The sequence below is a fragment of the Buteo buteo genome, chromosome 15 (assembly GCF_964188355.1).
Source record: "Buteo buteo chromosome 15, bButBut1.hap1.1, whole genome shotgun sequence".
Classification (NCBI taxonomy): Eukaryota; Metazoa; Chordata; class Aves; order Accipitriformes; family Accipitridae; genus Buteo; species Buteo buteo.
The window spans coordinates 24,407,953-24,428,297 of record NC_134185.1 but is presented as its reverse complement, the minus strand read 5'-3'; the positions used below and the strand labels follow the sequence as shown (position 1 = coordinate 24,428,297).

Below are 20,345 nucleotides of genomic sequence, written 5' to 3'. Positions count from 1 at the left end.
TCTCATCAGTTACATATTTATCATTCACTGAAGTATTAAAAAGGAAGAATTATTCTGCATTAATCAAAATAATAGTAGTTACTTTCAAATATTTATTTACTTCCCTATATCCAGCCAAAGAAAATGATCACATGACTCTTATTATCTCTACATCTATACCAGGGTTTGACTAAATACTTGTAAAACTGTATTTATTACTCTGCAAACAATTTTGCATAATAGCTGAGCATCTTATTTACCAGGACAGTCTTCAAGAGCATCATAGAAATAGGTTTGGAGTGGTACATTTTGCAAATCAGTCTTTGTAATGTACAGGAAACCATAATAAAAGCATTAGTAAGGTTTGAACTTTGTTCTTTCTATGTATTTTGAAGATTTTTGTCTCTCGATTTATGATAACTTCCACATTTCATTGCCTTTTCCTCAATATTTCATGGCTTCGCTTCTACATTTTAATAGAGGTGTCTTCTAGAAGGGAAATTTATGGAATGAGCTTGATTTCTTTTTTCTGCAGCTCTGGAGTGTCTAGGTGTGTTTTTCATTTCTGTCACCTCTCCTGATGAAATGTATCATCTGCTTGAACCATATGTATCTCTCCAGGTTACCTCAGGAGGTGGAGTGGAAAGGAAAGAGCAGTTAAAAAAATCAACACCTTTAAAATGTTATTTTATCTTTAAAAATCTGCAGTCTCTTTCTCCTCAGGATGAACATTAGCCCTGAGAGCCATATATTCATTTATAAGTGTAGGACCAGGCAGAACCTGACTTTTTGCAGTGTGTGGTTCATAGATTCCCACTCAAAATGTTACCCAGCAACAGGCTGCGAAACGAGAACAAGAGCTACCCCTTCGGGAAGACACGTGTTCCCAAGTTAAGGAGTTGAAGGGCTGGAAAATTTATCCCATTCTCTTCAAGGTAGTTAAAACAGTTGCTTGGCTCATACCGTTTGTGTTCCCAGAGTGCAAGCGACTGCTTACTGGCTTCCATTTCGAGGGACAGGAATGGTGGCTCCTTTACCCAGCACATCTGGGAGATGAATAGTCTTCTTCTGGTGCTCCAGAGGTGGCCCAGGAGATTACATCTAGACCGTGTGGCAACTGCATGCTCCAGCTCACCGGTGCTCGGAACTGGGGGTACGGCTGGGATATGCCATAGCTCCCTTCCGATCCAGGTGTCCGAGTTCCTGCTATGGAAGCAATTTGGCGGAGATAGCACGAGAGGGAAGAGGACTGGTCTCTGCCTGGGTCATTCCCATGCATATGGTCCGTGTGCGGTTAGGGTGTGCACCTCCATCTAGATCCACTCTCCAGTCCGCAGGGTTTGATACAGCACCAGAGAGGACGTCCTTCGAGATGACTGGCTGGGCTGTGGCCAGCTTCCTTGGATATATACTGGTTAACACCTACTGCACAACTGTTTGCTTATAGAAACCTATTTGTTGGTTTATATTTGAATATCGGTCTGTCTACGCATACATTTTGAAGTCTGCAGGCAGGAGGGGAGGTGGTTAACAGCTCCTGAGACATCAGTAGAATAGGAGGGACTCCACAGCGGATTCTCTGCCCCAGCAGCCTGGTTTTGGCAGAGTGAGAAGGTTTGGTTAGATGAAAGAACTGCAGGGTGGCCACACATGGTGATCTAACAGGGCTGACATGAATAGAAGTGACAGAACATTATTATTATTTTTGCCAGTGGTGTAGTGATCCATTTCAAAATTATAAAGTACCAAGACATTGCCTTATCTCCTTTCAATCACACTCATTTGGAGAGCAGCAAACATACCCACCAGACAGCAAGAGGAGCAGATAAATGCTGTGCTACTTTACATACAATTAGGTTAATGCCGTTCACCTGTACATGACCTGCCAACTCCACTGGCCCTATTAAGTAGGAGCTGGCAGCTGAGAAAGGGTGAGGAGTACTTCCATCAAATGCTGTTGGTGGCCTCAGCAGTCCAAAACAAGTCTCTGTGTGGGTTGTCAGGGTGTTTTTTAGGTACCTCAAGAGTGTTACTTGACATCATAGCCCTGATTTGCCCCCTCGTGTCCTTATCTCTTGCTTTTGATGACAGAGAGAGCCCGAACTCTGCATTTGGGCTGTATACCTACCGAGAGCGCCAAAATTATGGAAGAATAATGGAAGTGACGTAATGCTGCAGCGGAGTGCCGAGGAGGTTTCGGAGCAGAGCGGGGCAGGGGCTCCAGCTCTGGCTCTGCGCTGGTGCACGGCGGGGACCCCACCTCCAGCTGCAGCCACCCCGGGGCGCAGGTGTTTTGGGGTTTGGTGTTACTCCTGCGATATTTGCCATTGGATGACAAAGTGGAGTAAGACGCAAGGGCAGGCTTAAAGGTTCTACTAAACTTTCCCCAAATGCTGCCTGAAAATGTTGTGTGCGGTGTATTAATGCGTAGTACTCTATACCGTTGCCTTAACAGCCTTTGTTTTAAAAAAACTCCTCTACAACTACGTGGAAAAATATCAATAAGTACTTTTTTTGTCATGATAGCACTAGAGGAACAACAGAATAACTTACTGCTAACAGGTTTTAGGAAAACAGTGAATAGAGCTAATGATGCTTGCAACTAATATACGTGCTTTCCCAAGCAATAGGTGCATCTCAGGTAAAACCAGAAATGTTTTAACATGATCATTGTGTCCATTTTAGGCAATAACGAAAGGAATATTTCCTTTTCTTTTTCATCATCTGTCCTCTTATATGGGCATAAATGTTTATTCAGTAGTATTAAACTGAATAACTCTGAACTTTATTACTTTTTTCTCTAGCTGAAAAGAACAGTTTTATGGAGATAATGTGAACTATATGTTTATTGCCTCTTCAATCCATAATCAAATTGAATATATCAGGAAGAATTACATTGTTCACTCAGTTAGGCTCATTGCAGCCTTGAAATGTGCTCCAGATGCTGGGGATACTAACTTAATATTTAGTTTAAAATTAACATTTTTATAGTTTAAGCTTGTTGAATATCTTCTTAGTGAATAAATGAAAATGAGATATTTTCCTTTCCATTAAACCAGCAGTGCAATTATTTCTTTCAGATATGATACAAATGTTTCTGATGAGATTTTATAAAGTATTATTTTTAACTTTTATTAAAACTTTAATAAATTTTTCATTACAGAGAGTGCAACACTGCCTTTTGAATTCATGTCACAGCGTGAGATACACATTGTTGCTTACAGGGGAAGTACTCTCTTGGCAGGATGCAGAAGGAAAACAACTAGCAGTTAGTAAGTAGTAATATCTGTCAAAAAGCTTACCTAAAAATTAAAGTTTCAAACAAAAAATGTAAAAAGACACAAATTCTCTATTTCACTTTTGACATCTAAGTATGGCTTCCTATGCTACTTAAATGGTTTAAAATTTTAATATCATATAAAAACAAAAAATGTTTTTCACTATTAGGGTTCTAAGTAAACAGATTATGCTTTTATTATTATTTTTAAAGCAGCAGAATACATAGAATTCTTCAAGAGAACTCTTCAGAGAGGTTCTCTCCTGTTCATACTACTTTAGCCTTAAAAGAATTGGTTAGATGTTTACAAATGTTTATAATGTTGACCAAATTTAGTTGTTGATTTCCATGTCAAAGGGAATAATATTTTGCAAAGATGTCAAACAACTTTTAGGCAGCCCTGTGATTGTAATGCTCAAGATCACACAATTTGTTTACTCAAAGCATTTCTAAAATTTTGGGGACTAAAAAGTGATTTTTTTTTTTCTTTTTGAAAGATGTCTGGAATTTGGTTTAGCTGAATTAGAAATACAGTGTAAACAGTCTCTCCCTTCCCATACTAAACGTTTGTATGTACATTAGAGAATTTTATGCTTATAGTGATAGAAAAAATACAAACGCACCATACAGAAGCTAACAATGACGTGAATTATTAATAATGTTCAAGTTCAGTAGAAATTTTGTTCAAAGATGCGGGTGGATAGCTAATTTAGCTGTTGTGCTTGCCCTTGCTTTCTGGCAAATTTTTAAAAGAGTGTCTTTCCTTTTAAAACTTGTTACTAGAAAGTTTATCTGATTAGTTGCTGGTAGCAAAAGAAATGTTTATGTCTCTATTTCCTTTGTTGAAGATGAAACCCTTTCACTCTACCAGGACCTCTCCCTGTGTTGCATGTGAGCTGTACCTTTTTCTTTATTATTGTGGTGATCTTATTTCTGAAGGAATGGGTGTTGACAAAGCATGGCCTGAGAGTAGTCTTTTTGAGTAGGCTGTAAATACAATACACATGGAAAAGAAGAAATGTCACAGGCATTGGGGTGCATATTTCTTTTATCCATTTATAAAGTATTTTTTTCAAGGGCTGCGAAATCCAAAGCACGAGCAGCTGCTGTTCTGCTACTATTCAACCAAAACATAGTCAGCTGCATCCTGAAGTCAGATTGCTACGTTGATGCTGTAGAAATTTGGACCTCTAGGGCCCCGGGCCCTGGTTATCATCAAGCCACCACAAACCTCTGAGAAGGACTTAGAAGCAAAAAAAGGTTTGGGCTAGATTAGGAGTTGATTGTTGTTGTGGGTTGACCTTGGCTGGGCGCCATGTGCCCACCAAGCTGCTCTATCGCTTCCCTGCTCAGCTGGACAGGGGAGAGAAAATATAACAAAGGGCTCATGGGTGGAGATAAGGACAGGGAGAGATCACTCACCAATTGCCGTCACAGGCAAAACAGACTCAGCTTGGGGAAATTAATTTAGTTTATTAACAATCAAATCAGAGTAGGATAATGAGAAATAAAATCAAAACTTAAAACACCTTCCCCCCCACCTCCCCCTTCTTCCTGGGCTCAACTCCATTCCCGGTTCTCTCTCCCTCCTCCCCCCCAGCAGCACAGGGGGACGGGGAATGGAGATAGGGGTCAGTTCATCACACGTTGTCTCTGCTGCTCCTTCCTCCTCAGGGGAGGACTCCTCACACTCTTCCCCTGCTCCAGCGTGGGGTCCCTCCCACGGGAGACAGTCCTCCATGAACTTCTCCAGTGTGGGTCCTTCCCACGGGCTGCAGTTCTTCATGAACTGCTCCAGCGTGGGTCCCTTCCATGGGCTGCAGTCCTTCAGGCACAGACTGCTCCAGCGTGGGTCCCCCACGGAGTCACAAGTCCTGCCAGAAAACCTGCTCCAGCGTGGGCTCCTCTCTCCACGGGGCCACAGGTCCTGCCAGGAGCCTGCTCCAGCGCGGGCTTCCCACGGGGTCACAGCCTCCTTTGGGCATCCCCCTGCTCCGGCGTGGGGTCCTCCCCGGGCTGCAGGTGGAGATCTGCTCCCCCGTGGACCTCCCTGGGCTGCAGGGGGACAGCCTGCCTCACCATGGTCTTCATCACCACGGGCTGCAGGGGAATCTCTGCTCCGGCGCCTGGAACATCTCCTGCCCTCCTTCTGCACTGACCTGGGGGGCTGCAGGGCTGGTGCTCTCACATCTTCTCACTCCTCTCTAACAGCTGTTGTGCAACGTTTTTTGCCCTTTCTTAAATATGTTATCACAGAGGTGCTACCACCATCGCTGATGGGCTCGGCCTTGGCCAGTGGTGGGTCTGTCTTGGAGCCGGCTGGCATCGGCTCTGTCAGACATGGGGGAACCTTCCAGCAGCTTCTCACAGAAGCCACCCCTGCAGCCCCCCTGCTACCAAAACCTTGCCACACAAACCCAAAACATTTGTTATCAAAGAGAAAATCCTGTTCTCCCAACTGGTAAATAGTGAAGCTCCCAGGTCCATAGCAAAGCCTGGAGCCCCCAGCATTGCCAGGAGATGTGAGATGTTTTCCCTGGCATGCAGTGGTCATTTATACATACTGTCACTGTGGCTCCCGTTTTTACTTCAGAGCAATAATTAATGATAGATGATGGCAAATCTCTAGAAAACAGGGAAGGTCTGACAGGCTACAGAGCTTTATTCAGTGTTACCATGCAAAAAGAAAAAAATGAACCAAACAAATTACAGGCTTTTATTCATATTGCATTTGCCCTAATTTTTACTCTTTGACCCAAGTACTGCTCAGGTCAATTACAGAGTATTATGGGACCAGCTAAAAGCTGGGATTGTTTTTGTGGGTAGAATACTGCAAAGAAAGATATATTGTTAAATGTAGCCATGCTGATTCAGTCAGATACTGTGGAGGCACTGCTCAAAATAATTTTGATTCCTCTCTGACCCATTTCAGTTGTCTGGGTTGTCTTTCATCATTCAAAAATGTCAAGTGTATGTTGAATTATATGCCTTTATCAGTGTCCAAGCAACAAGCAGAGTGAACTTTTTATGTCTACATTAAATAAACATCATTAAAAGCAGTTTTAAATAACAGAAACTTGATTTTTTTTGGGGGGGGGCAGGGAAGGATGAAATAAAATATAAATCACTCTTCAAGGTAATTTCAGTGTACAGTGAAAATACCCGTTTTAATAATATCTTCATCTTCCGACTGACATTCCACTGCGTGTGTGTGGGAGGGCCAGCAGAATTTACACATTTTAATCTCGCCCGAGAAAAAAACATCACACGCTATCATTTTGTAACCTGCAGCTGAAGGTATCAAATGACTCATTTGGCTTGCGTGTTATAAACTGCAGCCCCTCAGAGACAAGGACTGCAGTCAAACTGGGATCTCGAATTGGTGCGCCTTCACCAGGCTGCAGTGTCTCACAGACCCAAGCCTTGCACCGGTGGCTCTGCTCAGCCTCCATCCTAAAAAACCTTTACAGAGGTAGTGTTCGCTGCCTTTGGATAAAACACAAGCCTTCGTGGGAGGACTGAAGGTATCTGTCAAGCATAAAGACAGGGTGCTCAGCGAGCGGGAGGAATGGCAGGACAGGAATAACCACAGCTCTCTTCCTACTCCGCTCCATCTCCATTTACTCGAAGGGCCCCATCTCTCGTTTTGGAGCAGTTTGGGGCTGCTCAGTGTCTGCACGGATACGGCCCTAAGAGAAAAGAAGGGGCTTGCTGTACGCCCGCCTATTCACCTGGGTCATGAAAAAACAGGCGACTTCCTCTTACTCCTTGGAATTTGGGCTATGGGTACCCAGAACGAGGGGCTTGATGCTAATCTATTTTGACCTAAAGGAAAGAGATGCTAATTGCTTAAAGAGCAGATCCCAGCAGCCCTCTGCAGCAGCCTGCGCGTCGGTTCAGGGGCTGTGATTTCATCAGTGCTCTTGGGGAGTGCTGCCGTTTCACAGCTAGAATAATCTCTCTGTATTAACTAACTTCTCAGTACAAGTGTCTTTCATTTTTTAGAAAACACGTGGAAATGTTTTCATTTTGGCCTGGAATCACTACTTTTGTCATCCTGTATGTCCTTTAATGTGATTAAATGGTTGCCTGGTTGTGCTGTCATAACTGCTAAGCTACTGTCATAACTTACTGTCATGCTGTCATAGCTATTACGATAGTGCCATCTGTATTTAACAGCTGTCAGCAGTGTGCTTAGTAATTCTTATGTAGCAAACTGCTATTATTTTGAACAGATGTTTATTTTCTTCAAATACATTGACCAAGTCCAATATCTTATGAAAAGATTTGAGGACACTGTGAGATCAGTAAAACTGATGACAACATCCTATTTCTCTAGCGCATTTTACAAAATCCTTCTTTCTTTTACATTATGATACTCTGCTATAGCCAGTGCTACCCTACATGTGCAGAATGAAACAGGCGCTTCAGCTTTGTTAAAAACAACCCAGTCTCCGTGCCCTTTCCTTCTCCCTGACTTTTCCCCACAGCAACCCACCAGACGTGCCCATCTGGTGGGACATTTTCTGCAGTGGCAGGAGCCGTGAAACAAACCTGGACAACTCTGTGGTTTGATTCTCTTCAGCAGCCAAACTTCAGAAATTTCTACAGGGTCCAGTTTATGGAGGTAGTTAGGTGCCTAGAAATGCAAAAAGGTCTGTGTAGGATTTGCTAAATCCTAAACGGATTATATACTTAACTCCTATTGACCTCCTTTCAAATGGTTTTGAGTCTTTTGTCTGCAAAACAAGCTGAAAAATCTGAAACAATCTGCTTCTGAAAACTCTGAACACTTGCTGATTTTGGTCAAGACAGAAATAACACATGGCAAACCCACCCATGAAATGCAAACACTTCTGTATGTGATGTTGCAGAAGCCAGGAGATGCAGAAGGAAGGGAAGAAGAAGAAGGGGCCCTTCATTCCCGTTCTCCTTCCTGCTTTCCCCTCTTTCACCCACATCATTACCAGTTACAAAGGCAATACCTCAGCTGAGAAATGTTGGGTTTCTTTCCAGAGACCGGTTTCTTGTCTGCGCTGGGTGGGAAAGCTGGGCCTAATGTTTTTCATTATCCTTTTCAGCCACTGGCATGGAACTGATGGCAGACAGGCTGGGTCACAGGGCACCTACTATTAAAACAATTACTGTAAACAAGAAAGGTAGCTACATTTGTCACCTATTTCCTCTTGTTTGCATTTATTTGTTTTAAATCTGAGGTGGCCAAGGCAAGGTGACATTAAGTTCAGCTTGTGGGGTGCCTTTCCACTCTGTCCTGTTCACAGACAGTAGTGTCTACATTTAAAAAAATCCAGAAAATGGAAATTTAACTATTAAGCAGATGAAAGCGTGAATCACAAAGATGGCAGGGGATGGTGGCAAGTGCTGGTTGTGTTTCTATCATTGAGACCCTCCCAGATGAAGGTGGTGTGAGAGGAGGAAAACAAATCTCCTGGGACAGCTGGAGCCTTTATCCAGTACCTCGCTGGAGCCTTTATCTACTTACCTCCTGTGGTGCAAAGGTTGTTCTGGGTAGGACAGAAACAAAGCACACAGGAAAAAGGCATGAAAGAAGGCATTTTAAAAGTGGCCTAAGATACTCGATTCTTTCAGGCTAAGGGCAGCACACGCTGGTGAGAAATGCGAATCACACTGAGAAAGTGCCAGAAGCCCGAGGTTTGCTCCTACCTAATTGGCTTGTTAACCTGTTAAAACTGAAAGCACCAAATCCTTGCATATTTCTTGCCTGTATTTTTTTGCATAAACAGACGTGAAAAGACACATGTGCATGGCTAAGATCTGATATAAAACTGGCTTTGCTATGTTTCACCTCCTGTGCGAGAATGACTTAATTCATTTTATTCTGTGCTTGTGCAGCACTCAGCGCAGCGGGGTCCAGAGTTGTGCCTGGGGTTTCTGGTAACGAGCATCATTGCTACCACTGCATGTGAAACATCTAAAACATTATGAAGTGTGTCTGCGGAGCTTTTCTCTTTGGGAATTAATGCTGTTGTCATTACCACATCATTTCTGTGTCCTGTCTATTATTTTTTAGATTTCAACAGTACTAACAATGTTCCACACATAATAGGTCTAAGCAATTTACAGTAAAGAGATAATCCATTAGCAGTAAGTACCCACACAGTGTATTGACATAATGCCTTTACCTCATTCTTTCTTGGCCTGTCATCTAAAATGGTGTAAAATTTTGGAATTGCAAAACACCTCCCACCCGCGAAAATGCCAAACTGGCCTAGAAATAAGCCTTTGTCAGAGTTTTAACCATCCCACAACTCCAAATTAATCTCCTCAGGTTTCCCATTTATTTACAGAAATGCTTCTTTCTGAATTATCAACCAAAATGTTATCATTTTTCTGTTTTAGTTTAGTTGAGGTTCACGACTGTTTGGCTACTGTAGATCACGTCCTATGGACACTGTGTCTCTAATTGACCCAGCTCAGAGGATGAAACTGGTTAAGAACAGCAGGATTTTACATGAAAGCTAAAATTCAGTTACTCGTATTCAGGTGACTTTCTTTCTCTGTTTTCCAGGATCTTTGATAGGAGTATGCCTATTTCCATATTTGAAACTGTCACTGATGGAAAACTGCCTTGTGAACCACTTATGGTGTCTTGAATCAAAACAGCTAAGTGTCTTTCTTCTGTGTACTTCCACAATCTTTATTTTCTTACGGATTTTGTGCATTAACAACTGCCGTTCCTGGTAGTGTGAATGAAAGAAGATGAATTAGGAGAAGGGGTGTAAAATGCCTAATTCTGTAATGAAAAATGTGACATTCAGTGTGTTGCTGTGCACAGGATGGGGTCTCTGAGAGTGTTCAAAGAGCCAAAAATGACAGAAAAAAATAGAGCTGGAAAATATTTTTAAAGAGTAATCTTTTTTTATTTCAGAAACACATCTTATGGCCTTGTCAAATGATTTATCATCTCCTTTCTGAGGCTGTCCCTGATGCTGTTCTTCAGCATCTGATTTTTATGAGCCTTATTCTGGTTTCTAGGTCACCGAGCCCAGAGGCAGCTACAATTGGTTGTTGCCTCACATGCAGGCAGGGTGGGAGATACTTTGCTCTTCATCTATTAATGTGCAGTTAACACAATCAAATGATAAGAAAAATCTGTACCCTTCCTTTTTTATAAGTATATTTAATGTGTGAAGGTGGTTAGACCTGAATACAGAACAGTAAATAAGATCAAGCCAAGTCAGAGAGGAATCAATAAGGGATACTGTTTTATAAGCCAAGTATCTGATTTTTCCTTGCAGTGATTTGCTGGAGAGGCAGATTTCTTGTTTTCTCAGTAGGAACTGAATTAACAAGTGCAGAACAGCAGTAAATTTCTGACGCATACGTTTAAGAGTTAGCAGTGTATCTTACAGTCAATCCCCAAATGAAGGTTCTGGAGCCCAAAGATTTCCAAGTTAATGAATGACAAGTTGACTACAGCATAATGTCTTGGAGACGTTTGTATCTCTGTGGGGACTCAGCAGTCAAAAAGGTCAGTAAAAATAAGACCTGAAAATTTTTACTTATGTCCATTACCACATATGTTAATGTTTTCTTTCAGCTTTTGCAAGACATGCAGGAGAATTTTGTTCTCACAGGGCCTATATATGCTCACACAAACTCTCGTTTTACAGGTTCGGGGAAACATAATAAACAAGGCACAGTCATGGTCAAAAGCAAATTCAATTAAAATGTGTTCAATTGTAGTAATTCGTATTCATACTACGATGGAAGTTGTAGCACAAAACATTTCTGCCAGTATTTGTTTGAAAGTAAATGAGAGTTTGTAGGGACTTTGTCTCCACTCATTTAGTATTTGCTACTTTGAAGCATTTTGTGACTGAATTTTATGAGCATGAATGATCATAGAAAGCAAGTTTTATGCTCCTGTGATCATAGGGAAAATGTGACTTATGTGACTTAGGGAAAATGAGCTTACTTATTAAATGCAGTGTTTCCCAAAACCTAAGAATAAATGTGTTTTTCTTTGAACTAGAGAGCATAGGCAATCATAGCAAGACAATGAGGCAGAGATTTCTCCTCTGTAAGATCAGGTATAAGGCACAGAATAAACCATTCAAGATAACAAATACACTGGAGAAAATGGGCATCTCTGTGGAGAAGTTACGTGAAAAGAGAAATAAAATTTGTCAGACATGATTCACTGCGGACCTCGCTGAGCTGTAGTGCTGAGTTTCTAAATGCTTTACCATTACAGAATTTAAAGTGAACGGCGATGCCTCATTAAGAGATTTTCCTTGATGCTCATTTGTCTAAGCCAACTGTTTACATGTGCCCTCAACTCCTTGGGCGTTTGCTCAAGAATCTGTCAGAAGGTCCAGGAGATGCCATTTCCCCAGACGAACAGTGACTCAGGTGCTTTGGTCTGAGAGGTACAAAGGGAGAGACTTTTTGGATAACTCAGGTGCCTCTCGTGTACGTTCACACCTTAAAACTGAGGTTACGCAGCTTTGTGTTTAAGGCCGCCTTGGACATGTATAGAGGGAGGACCCCTGTGTACGTGCAGTCCCAGAAACCGTGGCAGTGGCAGCCAGGACTACATCTGGCCCTCAGAGTATCTCAGTCATGAAGTCTCACTAACATAAGACATCACAAAACCAACTCCTAAATCTTATGCCGCTGCTTATGACTACACTGAGTCTGTTTAACTGCAAACAGGGCGTTACTCTCTGCATTTACAGAGCGGTACTCAAAATAACCTCCTTCACCCTTGAAGAAACACCCCAGCTCTGTTAAGAGTCAGCTGCTGGATAGTCTTTCTCTAAATCCCTTTAATTAACTGAGCTACTCTGATTGTTGTCACCCTGACGCTAATAAGTGTTTCCAACCTTAGTGCCTGATGGGATATGAACCCTCAAAGACATCTGACTTTTCCTGAGATGGAGGCTGGCTGCCTGCCTTTGAAAACTGCTACAGATTATTTATTCCCAGCGGAAAGCTGGGCTGACTTGACATGGATGTCACACCAGGAGTGACTACAGACCTATATTACTTGGGGCATTAGGGCTTCCTTGGCCCTGCCTAAACGGATCCGAAGGATCAGCCGTTGTCATAGCCGTTGTCACATCACAAACGTGGCTCCAGGTTTTTCCAAAACATACGCAAGCGGCGGTGGGGAGGAGACAGACAGACGGCCACCCCCCTGGGGCTGCGGCGTTTCTTGTCCCGTCCCACTTGCTCCACGCTGCCTTATCCCTCGTGGAGCAGCACGGGGACGGGACGAACCCGGCCAGCCTGGCTCCCCAGGGCTCGGGCACTGGCAGAAATAAGCAGCCGCTGTTTCACTGCTCCCAGCAGCCTGCTATGTGCCCAAACTTGCCCCAGCCCTCAGAGGAGGATTTCCTCTGCTTACAGGACTAAATCAGCTCTTCCTGCTTTGATTTTAGCAAAATCACACCTTTACTGGGAAATCTACGCTTGTGATCCAGTTGCAGCGATAGTCCACCAACCATCATTTCTCTCAACACTCCAGCAAGCACTTACTATGTATGATTTTCAAGGCACTCCTATCTGTAACTTATTCATGAGAATTAAGTAAATGGAAAGAAACAAAAAGTGTATGTCAGTCAAACTCAAAATCCACTGTGCAGAAACTTCTGACCTTAGGGAAAGTTTACATACTGAGCCAAACACTTTGACTGCGCGTGACTTCACAAGGCAACAAAGCAGAAACCTGCACCTTGAAATCTGCATCAGCTCTTGTTTCCCAGACCTCCCATTCTGTCTAGATTGGACTGGGGCACAGTGGCATCACATGTAAAGAAAACTTCCCAGGTTTTTGTTTTCGGTAGGCACCTCCCTGCATTCATTCACTGCTCATGAATGCGTGGGATGTACTGGCTTGTTTCAGTGGCTGCAAGGCAGCGGCCAAGGCCTTTACCCCCTCAGCAAATTGATCCTAAGGGATACATTCAGCTCACTGAAGTATTTTTTTTTTAAAGGCAGCTAGACTGTGGAGACAGACAGAATATAGATTTATTCATGGAAGCATTTCAAATCTTAGCACACACATTTGTGAGCTTGATTTACTAGCATACATCATGACAGTTATGAGTATATTTTAACCAGAGATACAGTCTGTCTCTGAAATACATGCTTTGTCAATTGTGGCTGCAATTTGTATGCAATTTGAGAGTGCTTTTTTTTTTTTTTTTTTTGAATTGATTTTGGAGTGATATCACTGGTAATGAATTAGATAGATGCAGAATTCTCTGAAATAGTTCCTAAAACCAAACATACAGTATTTGTCATGTGATACTGTAAAAATCCTCTAATGGTATTTGTAACTTTATATTCCATTCACGTGCAAGCACAACAATTAGCTGGAATAAGTCAGAGCAAATGCAATCAAAGTAAAGTACACAGACAGAAAGAAGGCAGCAAAAAGGGTTGGTATTTTTGAACCAGACATAAACTTTGTTATCTGCACATCAATATTTTGTGTAGCTATGGATCGCAAAGAGCATGTGATTGTTTATTTTATTAATAATGGTCACAATATCTTAAATATAAGCAGGTTGGTCATTTTGCAGTATCTCTAGCAGTGGGTTCATAAGCAAACCCCAGATGTGTTCATTTTGTGCAAGGCAATACTCAGTGGGCACAGGATGACTAACTAACTACTGCCCACTTACTGACCACATTGCAGCTGTAGCTAGCTGTGATCGTAAAAAAATGTTCCTGCCATTCAGCATGCATAAATCTCAAATGCTAATTCGGCTTATTAAAAGCTTGTTTAAGTGAAAATAGTGCTATAGGCTTGGAAGGGTATGGCTTCTCCTGGATTAGTTTTTCAGTGGAAAGCTGAAGCCAGTTAGTGATATATTATCTAGTTCTGGCCCCATCTATACTGATAGAAACTCATTGCAACTGGGTTTTTCTCTTGTTTCAGAGGGAATATGCTTGAATACTCCATGGAAATCTTATTACTTTTTCTTCCTCTGTTTTTGTGTCCTACCACCTCTAGGGTATAGTACAGAGTAGAGAGTCTCTTTCAGCTGAAAATAGAGTTGGAACAATATGGTCTTTTTAGAGGAATGGCAAGAACCTCCATGTTTTGGTCGACACTTTGGTTTACAGTTCGTTATTATTTGCTTTCACAGTGAAAACAAATATGACGAGGAGACATATGGAGAAGAACGAATGTGTATATTCTGTTCAGAGCTGGCTGGGAGTGCCACATGCATGCATATAGGACCATGCTGCTTCTGCCCTGGCAGGGAACATGCAGCATATACTGAAATGAATGACAGAGCACCAGGAACCAGCGCTGGAAGATGTGAAGCAAGTGGGAGCTAAAGATGACACAGGAGCCTGCTCTTCACCTTCTGAGCAGCTGATTTCTGCCACTTAGTGGGAAGAGACCTGGGCCACAAGCAGCACATGGTACTGAACGAGGCAGAAGTCATGAGAAAACCTGCTTTTTTAATTAAAGGGCTTGGAGTCTAATAGCAGACATGTCCTATGAGTCTCGTCTAGAAGTAATGGAAGGAGTCACTGTTCCCTTTAACAGTTTTATTGGCTTACGTAGGCAACACTAAGACATCTGATGGAAAGTATGTAGAAGGATACTGTAGTCATGCCACAAACCTGGAGCTCCCAGGTGTTTTAGGGCGTAAAAAAAAAAAGAGAGGTTCTATCAAGTATACTTTTAGCTTTGTAGGTTTGTGAACAGATTTAGGGGTGGATTAATGTCATTCTGTCAGTTTTGGGAGGTGAATGCATCCAAGTTGCCTGTGTCCCATCAGATCCCTTGGCCACAGACATCCAATATGCAAGGGCTGGAATTAATGGTTCTTGATGGGATATTCTGCCCAGGATCATGCTGTATTATCTTGGGGAAAAAAAGTGTGTCTCCAGGGTTTTGGAAGAGAAAGAGGGATAGGAGCATGTTGTAGTGCTTATTCATTGCCACAAAGAGGGAAATGCTCAGACTACATGGAGGCTGGCGTTGATGTTTGTCTTGGGAAGAGGCTATCTCTGTGGGCTATAATGGAAGAGAAAAAGGAAACGTCACTGTTTTGGGATGGGATTTACCAAAGGGTCAGTTCCAGGACCCTACCTAAAAATGCATGGTCTTGGGTTCATTTTAGCCCAAGGCCATATAGAAGCTGGGCAGAAGCATGTGAGGCAGCAAATTCAAGCTGAGAGAGAGGTGACAAAGAACTCAAGTTCTCTGCTTAGAACTCATGAAAACAGTATCTATAATCCAGTTGTGGGAAGATACCTTTCGGTGTGACCAGTGATGCTTCTTTTTCCTTTCTTTCTTTAAAGCTGACCCTGGACCTGAAAGAAGAAAAATTCATGCTCAAATGAAGAGAGTAAAAAAATGAAGATTATAAATTTATAGAATGCAGGCTTTTTTTTTTTTTTTTTACCTTGTAAGTTAGCCAATGGTATTGTAGCTCCATGTGCTTACTTGAGTGTTGGCTAGTACACAGCATAACGCTGAGACAGAACAGCCCATAAATCTAATTGCTGGAGCTCAGGCTGGATTCAGATTTTCTGAATCAATTAGTAGCCTTTTTTTCTTTTTTTTGGTTCGTCATTGTTTTCCCCATAGAAGATGGGGAAATTCAACTGTAAGTTTTGGGTAGTGAGATAAAGGGACTGTGAGGCTCACAGATAGAGCAGCCAAACTTCCTAAAACCATCTTGTCAGCAAGTCTCAAATTTCAGCAATGTAGCTGGTGAGCCCTGTACTGAAAAGGAGACATAAATTGAAGCCCTAAGCTGGTGTATGCTGTGGTCCACAGACGTCTCAACTCATTGCCAGATAGTGCAGCATTTCCTGAGCCCCGTCAGTGTGATTTCTGATCTCTGTAAAGCTTGGGAAGGTTGTTCTGTGAACTTCTGCCCTCTATTTGTAAGAAAGGTACAAATTTGAAAGGCTACCCAGCAGGGAAAATTGCATTATTATTTCAATGTGATAAGAGAGAGAGGGAGTGAAATGTGAGGCAAGGTTCACCATTTGTCTGTGCTTTCCTCAAGTGGCATGGGATTTGGACGAAAGCAATCTTTGCAAAGACAGAAATGTTTGTTGGGATCTTGAAAGTGAACTTTATAGTGCAAAAAAATGTCAGGTTAACCCATCATCTGCTGAAATGTAACAAACTGTGTTTCACTGGTGGTGTTAAACATTGTTCAAACACGTGGAAAAAAGCACAACCTCTGCTATAGCAAGCTTTGGTGCTTCGGGACGGAAAATCAAAATATACAGGTGAGTAGAAAGGTCTGTGCAATCATGTGGCATCTCCCACTGACAGCTGTGAGGAGCTGAACAGCACTTGCAGGTACAAATATGGGGACTGGGACCCCATTGCCTGCCACAGCAAATCTAAACAGAGAGGTGGGGATTGCTGTGTCTTGGCAATCCCCGTTTTTTTCTTTTATTAAAAAAGATATGGACTATTATCAAGTCTGAAACTCCACACAATGAAAGCATTTGTTTCCTGGAACATCCAAGCTAGTTTCAGAAAATTTACTTCCTTTTGCTGAGGATACACTAATTTAAAAAATCTTTTTCCACCACAAAAAAAAAAAAAAGAGGACAAAAACCAGGTAGGTGTTTTCCCTTAATTTTATCTCTCTTTTTTAACTCTTTTTTTTTTTTTCTCACACGGAAAATATGAGATATATTTTTCTACTGACTGCAACAGTTTTTAAATGGACATTTTTCATTTCAAAATTTTTCTTTGACTAATGAAAAAAATCTTCTGAAATGAGAAATCAATTTCTGTTTTAAACTGGAAGGGTTGAAAAAGATTCATTAGGAAAAGAAAAAAAGTATTATTGTAGCTACAAGCAAAGTATTTCACACAGTTGTGTCAGAAAGCACCTACCAATAAGAAATGCATGGAGGCAAATTATAGGTTTGAAGCCAGTAGCACAGTGGAAAGGAAGAGGTAGCTGATGGGAAAATGAGTAGGCAGAGAAATAGCTTTCTTTGTGAGGTATTGAAAGTAACCAGTTGTGATGAACTTGGTATTTTTAAGGGACTGGAAAGAGAGGAGGTGTTTTCAGGAGGATCTGAGCATTGTGCTTGGTATGGAATGGAAGATCTAAAGAAAATATCCAAATACAAAGGCAGAGGAAATTAATACTTAGGGATAGATGTCAGACAGAATTGAAAAGGTTTCCATAACGCAAGGTGGGTGACTCTGTTTGTATAAAATATTTGCTATTTCAGATAGAGAGAACTTGCAAGAACTTGCACTGGCACAGCTTGATAGAGGAAAAAGGGACTACAGTGGAAAGAGGCATCGGTTAACCTCCAAACCAGCATGTTGTGCCAATGCTTGGCCAAATCTAGTTAGTTATTGATCTTTTAGACCTTTTTTTCTGCTGATTCACAGATCGTATCTTGTCAATTCACTTGTACCAGTGAGAAAATGAACCCTGGAAGCACATGTCAGGGCAGAGGAGAAATATAGGTGGAGTTTGCTTTCCTGACACATTTCGGGCTGGTATCGTCTTGTCAGAGAAGATGTGAAGCTGAGATAGCAAATCTGCCTTTTTATGGCAGGACCTGAAGAACAGCACATAGCAATGACAAGCTCAGTAGAAGCAGTTAACTTGCAGTAGCACAGCTTTTTACACTGCATCATCACTGTGCTGAGGCAGATGGCTTCCAAATGCCTTGTTTCTGACACTGCCTCATTTTCAGCTATGTTATCTGTTATGAGATGCTCCAAAAGAGATCCTTAGCAAATTGGCCTGTGTCAGTGCATGATGAGCACAAAATCCAGCTGCATTTTAGTTTCCATGTGCCACTCCAAGTTTTCACAGTCTGCCCTGTCCTCAGGCAGCCCTCTGCTTGCTTCATGTTTCACTGAAAATGCCTGACCTTCCCATGTAATAGCTTAGGTTTGCCTATTACATTATTCACTGGCCCCATAAAATAAGCATCTCAGATTAGGTTACTACACTAGTCCTTTTACAACAAGGGGGGCATAGGATGGATAGTTGTTGGTGGAAGGTATGTGTTTTCCCTCCTGGATTTTGAAAATTGAGAGTATCTCTTATGGAAATGCATGTGGAGCCAAAATTGGTTGCTGTTTGCATAATGTATGGGGGATACTTAGATATCTGAAGGCAAGTAACCTTATGAATAAACTGTGCTGACTGTCTACATGCCAGTCCCCCTGGACCTGCCCTGTTGTGATCTCATTAAAGTATCATTTAGCTTTCATTAAGGCAGAAAGCAAATACAGAAGTGGCTGTCAATCTAAGTCTATTTTACAATTCCAGGGCCAAATCCTTTTCACCTCATTGGAGCAAGTTATCCCACTGAAACCAGTGAAGTATTTCTGTAAGATTTGCTCTTGATCAAAGTAAAGTGACCTGCTACTGCTACTAATTAAGCTTCTCTCTACTGAACCTCAACAAAGTTCGACAGATGGGAAACTGTCTTCTTGCTGAATGGTAAATACACCCTGCTCATTGGAGAACCGCTCAAGTCTAAGATGGGCAAGCCCAAAATGATGGCTGAACCTATTGATTTAGTTTGCTTTAAAAGGAACAGAGGATAATTTTTGAAATCAGACTTGATGATCCCTCGATCTCCCAGCTGCCCCCACAGGAATACGTTCTGGTACACAGCCTGGCACCCGCGCCTTGCTGGCAGCCAGAGCTGAGGTGTCAGGTGGAGATCACAAGTGAATGGGAAACTATTTTACACTGAAGCTCAATATTGCAGAGGAAAACAAATCTATTAGGCAGTCTCCTAGTGAAAAACAAGAGCTGGCAGTTACAAAGTATTGCAAGGGGAAGCAAGTAAAGCAATAGCAAGATGTATAAGCATTAGCTGATCTAGAACTGTTCTTTCCTTTTGCTTGTTTGATCTGACAATTAAAGTGGTTAATTGTATCACAGAACGGTTTTAACGGAGGAAAATTCTAGTGACAACAGACACGTCATTGAAAAGCATTCAGGCCACTTGTGGTAACAAGCTGGATACTATACTGCAAGGAGTCTAATTTGTAGAGCATTTGGATAAAATGAAATGTAATGCGTTGTGCATTACACATCACGTGCATTTGTGATGGGGACTGGGGATTGCAATTATTCCCCATGAAGGAGGAATTCCTAGTAAGTGTGGGGCATAACCTCGCTTTGATTAAGCCCCTGCTTTTTGTACACACTGCCCATCACTACTACCTGTTGGGCGGTTTAGTGAGGTGCTATGTGCTATGCATTATACATTGCACTATTCTTCTATTCAGAGTAGTTATTGTGAACGATTTCTTGTGTCGTAACCAAGTCCTGATGAGGTCTGGCAACCTTAACACTGACTGCTGTACAGGAACAGACAAAAAGAGTTTCCTATTCTGAACTGCTTTCAAGCCAAAGACTCATCCTGCAAATGCATCTGTCCTGATGTCTTTGGGGTTCAAATGGAGCTCTGAAGACAGTACTGGCACAGAACCCATCTCTAAGCAAAAAGCAGAAAAATAAGTGCAGTGAATGACTAAAATGCAAAACAGATGAGAAGGGAGCCAATGATAAAAGCTGATGCATCAGAAATGAGAGAAATGTCATGGGTGAAATTCTAAGTCTGCTGAAGTTAATGAAAGCATTGGCACTGACTTAATTAGGACAGAATTTCATCAGTCTCTGCTTTGCTTACCAGAGAATCTTGTTATTCCTGACTGGCAATTTCTGAAAAACATCAGTATTAAAGTGGATATTGATGGGGCCAGAGTACAGATCTTTTTGAAGAATGTGCTTCATCTATCAAGGGTAACACAGAAAAAGTGTAAGATAATTGTTAATATGAATGGAAAAATTGGCAATGGAAGTCAAAAGACTTCTCAAAATGTATATCTATTTGTCTTGGAACTTGGTGATTAATTTGGAAGAAAAAGGTGCTTGGAAAGATTGATTTTGAAATCTTTCAAGAAAACATTTTGAAACAATAATCCTGTTTTGAAATCTTCCTCCTGTTTATTGTTTTTCAATGTGAAATAATATGAGAACAAAATGGTATATGTAGCTCTATGGGCAACAAAACGTCTCATCTGCTTTGAAATGATTATTCTTTCCATTTT

The 20,345-nt window shown here is 41.7% G+C and overlaps 1 long non-coding RNA gene across 1 annotated transcript in view; it reads left to right on the top strand.

The window, feature by feature from the left end:
* Positions 1 to 20,345, top strand: part of LOC142039815 (uncharacterized) — an 88,755-nt gene that overhangs the window by 54,937 nt on the left and 13,473 nt on the right. Inside the window, exons 2-4 of the long non-coding RNA XR_012653066.1 lie at positions 3,143 to 3,251; positions 9,807 to 10,769; positions 14,401 to 18,720. This is a non-coding gene — a long non-coding RNA (uncharacterized LOC142039815). The remainder of the gene's footprint in view (positions 1 to 3,142; positions 3,252 to 9,806; positions 10,770 to 14,400; positions 18,721 to 20,345) is intronic.